Source organism: Limulus polyphemus, unplaced genomic scaffold, assembly GCF_000517525.1.
Source record: "Limulus polyphemus unplaced genomic scaffold, Limulus_polyphemus-2.1.2 Scaffold3428, whole genome shotgun sequence".
NCBI classification, from domain to species: Eukaryota; Metazoa; Arthropoda; class Merostomata; order Xiphosura; family Limulidae; genus Limulus; species Limulus polyphemus.
This window is the reverse complement of record NW_013669038.1, coordinates 69,421-75,913: the sequence shown is the minus strand read 5'-3', so window position 1 is coordinate 75,913 and position 6,493 is coordinate 69,421. Positions and strand designations below refer to the sequence as shown.

Here is a 6,493-nt window from a genome sequence, read left to right as displayed (position 1 = left end):
CTTATACGTTTCCACATTGCTTGATCAATCAGTACCAAACTTGACACAGTGATACAGGCTGACATGAGGGAGGATTGACCCCCCCCCCCACCTAATCTATATAAATAAACGTCAATACGTGTGTGTATATATCTGTTCCTTATACGTTTCCACATTGCTTGATCAATCAGTACCAAACTTGACACAGTGATACAGGATGACATGAGGGGGGGGGGGTCTCATAGATTCATTTACTTCAATCCTGCCTAAAAGAATTTCACGCGACTATTGAGGATTCCCTCTTGTATATTTAGCCAATTATCATTATTCATGTTTATCAATCTGTAATTTTATTCTAATTACAGCGTTTACTTTTTGAGTGGGGTAAGGTGGTTGGGGTGCTTGACTACCAACCCTGTCAGTGAACATGTTCGCCCTTTCAGTCGTGGGGGCGTTATACTGTGACGGTTAAATCCCTATATTAAATTTGAGTAGCCCAACAGTTGGCGGTGGGTGATATTGACTAATTGCCATCCCTCTAGTTCATCACCGCTAAATTAGGGACGGCTAACGCAGATAGCCCTCGTGTAGCTTTGCGCGAAATTCAAAACCAACCAAGAACTTTCTGACTATAGCAGACGATAAAATACTTTAGCGACATCTGCTGGCTTAAATCTTATTAACCGCACCTTTATTTCTCCAAAACGTCACACAATCATTGATTAGGTTACATTTCTACACCTTTGTTTTCCTACTCTCGAGATAAGTGAAGCAACAGAGTTTTTTGATATTACTTGACTACTCTGTCCTCGTATTAGCTATTATTATTGTTTCCATGACAATATGAATCACTGAATATTGATCTTTAAGATCGAAGGGGCTAGGGTAGGAGCACACGGTAATTTTTATCCATATTTCAAAGTTTCAAGCTGATTGATCAACGAACAAGAGACTTTACGAGAAATAACGCGAAACTTTTTGTTTAAAAGTACCTTAATACATGACTTGTGTTCGTTTGTTTGTTAAGCGCCAAGCTACAAAAATGGACTATCTATGTTGTACCCACCAGTTTTGATATAAACCTTCAAGGTTACCGCTGAAGCACTTGTGTTCAACATAAAAGATTCAAACAGTTACCTATAACTCACAACAACGAACTATTATATCGGTTAACACTGATGGTATATTTGCGCTAAATAAATTATAATAGGTTTGTTTTTGTTGTTAAGCGACAAGCTACACAATGGACTATCTATGCTTTGACTATCACGGGTACAGGGACCAGACTTTAGCGTTTTAAGCTCTTAGACTTACCATTGAGCCAGTAGGGGCGGTGGAACTTTGAAATAGGACAGTTGTTTAGCTCGAACCCCTCTGGATTCCTCACTAACTGCTCCTACTGTCTCTGTTTACATTCTTTTTATTACCAGAATTGTTTTCTATATTTTTAAACAATCTATGACGATGTTTCGGTTCTAAGATTTTGATATATGTCTGTAGGCCTAATGACGTAGAAGGTTCGAGATAAACAAAAAAGTAACAATGATATTCATATGGTCCCGCCCTTGCGGCCAGACTTTAAACTAATTGTACAACACAAAATGTCCTAAAGACTCGGGCTGCCAGAATCTACCCCCTCCTCCCAATGGTTCAGCGGTGAACTTAAGGGATTATAACACTAAAACTCAGGGTTCCATTATTCGAAACCTGCAGTGGTTACAGGGCAATTAGCCTAACGTTTAGTTTTGCGCTTAATCACATACATACATGATCCCGCCCTTGCGGTCATAATTAAAATTAATTTCACAATAAAGCGAACAAATATTGATATAATAATAATATTATGAGCCGCTACTGAGCAACAATAGGTCACCGGCCACTGAAGAAAATCACATATTATATAATGAAACTTCATTATATCTTAACCCAAGACTAGTTTATCACGTCATGTTATTTCTGTACGTAAAGAACCTTCATTAGACGATTCAAGTCTTTCACAGAATATTCTTTTCCCCTACAAGATGGCCCGGCATGGTCAGGTGGTTAGGGCGCTCGCCCTTTCGTTAGTAAAAGAGTAGCCCATGAGTTGGCGGTGATGTCTAGCTGCCTTCCCTCTAGTCTTTCACTGCTAAATTAGGGACGGCTAGCGCAGATAGCCCTCGTGTAGCTTTGCGCGAAATTCAAAACAGACCACACCCCCACAAGAGATCATAACAACATCACAGAAAATGTTGAACAAGAAGTCATTCCATCTGCATCACAAATACAACTTGGTGAAAGACCAGCAATACAAGACAGGAGGTCATTCTATCTGCATACAATAAGACATAGAAAAACAAAACTTGATAGACTCAGTAAAATAAGATATTAGAGACTTTTTTAATCAAAATTTTTATTATATTTTTACAATAACCTTAATTAATAATATAGTGATTGTAGTGCTTCCTTGATAAAATTATTGTTGTTCATTTTAAATAATAACTTTGTTGCTAATTATGGAATATAAATTTAGTGCACTGTTGTATTTATGTATTAGGATTTTTTAAAGAACTTCACAATCCAGGAAGGGAGCAGTGTTGTGGGCTATGTTTTATTACTTCATTGTTTTTATTCAATAGGGGAGTTTATTTTTTTACATGAGTAATGATTGATTAAGTCTAGAAACTTGAATTTCATGAAAGTTTAGGCCTCTGTAAAATCTCGAAGCTTCCTGTGATACTAGAAAATGAGTACAATATAAAAATGACAAACTGAGTGAGTTAGAATTAGTTAATCAGTTCCATGTCAGTTATTGAGTTAGGCAGTGGGAGTTACTGCGTCTGTTTTTCAGTTAGTAAGTTCGTCAGTCAGTGTTTTGCTATCGATCAGTTAGCAAATAATTTTTGCAAGTAAGTTTATTTGCGAGTTAGGCGTACATTAGTTTGGATTTTCTGTTAAAACTTTGTTTGTGAAATTAGGCTTACTAATGGACTTTAGCATACGTTATTGAACCAGCCCAAATAAGGAGTTACAACACAACTGATTGTACTCGGGTATATTGCCGATTAAATTTCACAAAATGCCTGGAAATTCTAATTTGATATTATTACATAATGTGATCTTACATCACTCGGATCATTCACTTCAAGTTGAACAGCAATGGATATAGTAACTTCATCTGGAAATATCACATAGAAATAGGAATAAGCAAAAGCATTACCAAAATATTTCGCCCCCTGGTGGCTCAGCGGTAAGTATCCTTCCCCTGGTGGACAGATCGTACATATCCCATTATAGTATTGTGCTAAAAAACCCAGCAATATTATCATACTATTTCTCTTTCATTATTTAGCCAATTATTTATCTTGGTGCCGAATATTGTTTTGTTATTCCTAAAAAAAGACCGTAAAACGACATAAACAAATGGATTTTCGTTATGCAGGAGAACGGTCTGTCGCTTTCCTTATTATACCTTTAATATGCAAAAGTTCCTTGTTACGTCATAATAAAATCAAAACAGCAAAAATGAAAAGACAGGCCCAGTAGACCTGTGAGCATCCTTAAGTTAACGTTACGTGTTTGTCCTTATATGGAAGGTTGACAGGACATGCGCAACCCTTTGTAAGCTCACGCGCGACCGGTCAACCTATACCCGATCTTTGTGGATGAAGCAGTTACCCTACTCGTTCGTTCACTCGAAAGCAACCGGCTGGGGTGTTCGAGTGTTAGGATCCTAGTCTTTGTTGGCGTTGATGTAAAGCGTGGTAAGATATCAAGTGACCGGCAAGACACAGAAAATATTTTGGTAAGCCTCAAAAATGATTCAAATTCTAAACTCTAAGGTCAAATAGTAACCTTCCTGTATGGATACAAAAACTGTTAATATGTATGATAATGAAAAACGATAACAACACGTCAGCAGCATGATACACAGATGAGTAAAGAATTAACAAAACGTACAACTAAAAAACTCGCGAATAATTTCGCCCGTCGGAATTAGTCGTGAATTTTTGTATTTATTCTTTGTTTTGGTAATTCTTTATTTATTAATTAATTATTATGTTGATGTGTTATTTGCCGTTTTTTTTTTATGAATTTGTATAAAGAAAGTATTCCGTATCAGAGTGGTGGAGGTGATCAGCTTGTGGCAAGTAAAAAAAAGTGATTAATTAGCTGCCCCCCCCCCAAAAAAAGGATCCCCCAAAGATAAGAGAGTAAGTGACTTAAGCCAAATACCCAAGTAAGTTGGACTTGTATAGATTAGATAGAACATTTGAAAGATGGACGCCATTTAATTATTGATTGTTTTAGTTTTACTTCCGACGGGTAAAGAACCCGGGTAAGATCATTTAAATCTGTTAAATAGGAAGTGATTGTGTATTTACAGTAAAACGTACACCACTTTGCAGTGTCTTTTGTATTCTCTCTCTCCGTGTTATTAACATATTAATGTCTACAAACTGAATATATTTAAGCCAGATTTCTGGTTCTGAGCTAAGCCTTATTTTGACCATGAATCACCTAATGCGTGAAGTTACTGTGAAACTGTATATACGATGAGACAATACAACAAAAACGTGGTACTTTTATAGTTCATAATGTATCTACTTGATATCTTCCCAGTTAGCACTCTTTCGGCTAACCAATAGTATTACTGTACTAGTGACATAGGTTTTAAGTGTCAGTTTTATCCTGTAGTGAATCACTTTAAAGTAGTGGTTATCAAACTTTGCAGGCTCGCTTTCCAATTTTTTTTCGAAATACAAACTCGGGCCTAATTAAAAAAAAACAACAAACACCTAGTAGAAAACGTGTGATTGCAGATTGAAGGGAAGAAAACATTGGCGAGTCTAGAAGTGAGAGGAGTGGTGTGTATATACGCGAAAAACCCAAATTGAACTTATTACAACTTTTATCCTTTTAACATTACTTCTTTTTTTCGCGTATATACACACTACTTTTTTTCGCGTATATACACACTACATTAGCTACAAGTACAACAGTGTACCACCTACATTAGCAACAAGTACAACAGTTTTGGAATCATTTTCCTAACGAAATGTGTTGATGATTTGAGAAACCTGTAATTTGTAAAGTTGGCATGACGGTCAACAAGATGTTTGGTAGGAACGTTAGATAATATTATCAAATCTAAATCGTATTATTTGACCATGCACTCGATATAATAACAATACTGAATCGTAATTTGTTACTTCAAAGAATTGTACAACATTTTCAGTCCATACCTGTAGTAAACAGGAGAGATTTTCTAATGTTATTTTGTATTCTCCAACATATATTTTTTTTATATTCTAGAATATTTTCAACCTAATTTTTACTATGCATAAGCCTGCTCACAACAATTTAAAGTAGGATACATCCGGACTTTTAGAATCAGATACTACACAGATATATAATTATCACAACAAAGTCAACATGTCTGCTTGCTAAGATACGAAAAACCAAAGTAGGAACTTTGGTGGCTTGTTTTTGGGAACATTCCCACGCATGTTTCCAAGTTAAGAGCAGCAAATATAGTCCAGTTGGGGGGTCAGCTGTGTACCTTTTGTAAGTAATCTATTCCCATATTTCGGGTTGAGATAAAACGGTGTCACTTCATCCGGAATGTTTGGATTCGAGGGTTCAAGATGTGGGCTCCATTTCCTTTGTCTCTGTTACTCTCCACGGATTTTTGTTATGTTGTACAAAGTCTTGCACGTTCATTTAAAACTTCAGAGTCTATACGATGTTATAATTTGATCTTTATTTCGAATTCGGTCCGGGTTTTCTTCAGTTTTGTTTATTTTGATCCCATGAATTAAGATCCTTGCTTTGACATTACCAGTTTTGATGAGTTATACAAAGTAATTAATTGTAAAGGTGCAGATATAACAAAAGAAGTCAGTTGTGAAGGTAGAGTGTAAAGCAGTGGTTACCAACCTGGGGTTCGCGTAGGTAATACTATCTCATTAAATAAGTTTTTTAAACTGATGTTTATATATATATGTATGTGATCGATAGTGAAAAGTGGGAGAACGAGTTAATTATTAGTTAATAAAAACAGTTTGTTGGGTAGGCGGAATCTTTCAAAAACATGGGATTCGTGGGAAAAAAATGATAATAATAGGGGGTTCTTGGTGGAGAAAAGGTTGAGAACCACTGGTGTAATGTGTAACAACTAGGACGTGTAGGGGGGTTGGGTAGTATAATGTGTAACATAGGATCGTCAAGCCTATTTAAACACTGCTGTGGAACTGCATTTTGGGTGAGATCTTCGGATTTGTTGTTTTTTAAGAATTATTTGGAAACGTATAAACAAAAGCTAAAACTGATAACAATTGTTATTGTTTAGTTTTGGCGACCATTATACAGCTACGTTTCTAAGCCTAACATCGTTTCTCAACCAAATCGTCCAACAATGAACAAGACTACAAGTAGAATGTGTACACGTTTCTAAGCCTAACATCGTTTCTCAACCAAATCGTCCAACAATGAACAAGACTACAAGTAGAATGTGTACACGTTTCTAAGCCTA

At 36.2% G+C, this 6,493-nt stretch overlaps 1 protein-coding gene across 1 annotated transcript in view; it reads left to right on the top strand.

The window, feature by feature from the left end:
* Nucleotides 1–3,610: 3,610 nt before the first annotated feature.
* LOC106469329 overlaps nt 3,611–6,493 on the top strand; it is a 16,442-nt gene continuing 13,559 nt past the window's right edge. The window contains exon 1 of the mRNA XM_013929818.2: nt 3,611–3,763. The gene's annotated coding sequence lies outside the window, so the exon portion shown is untranslated. The remainder of the gene's footprint in view (nt 3,764–6,493) is intronic.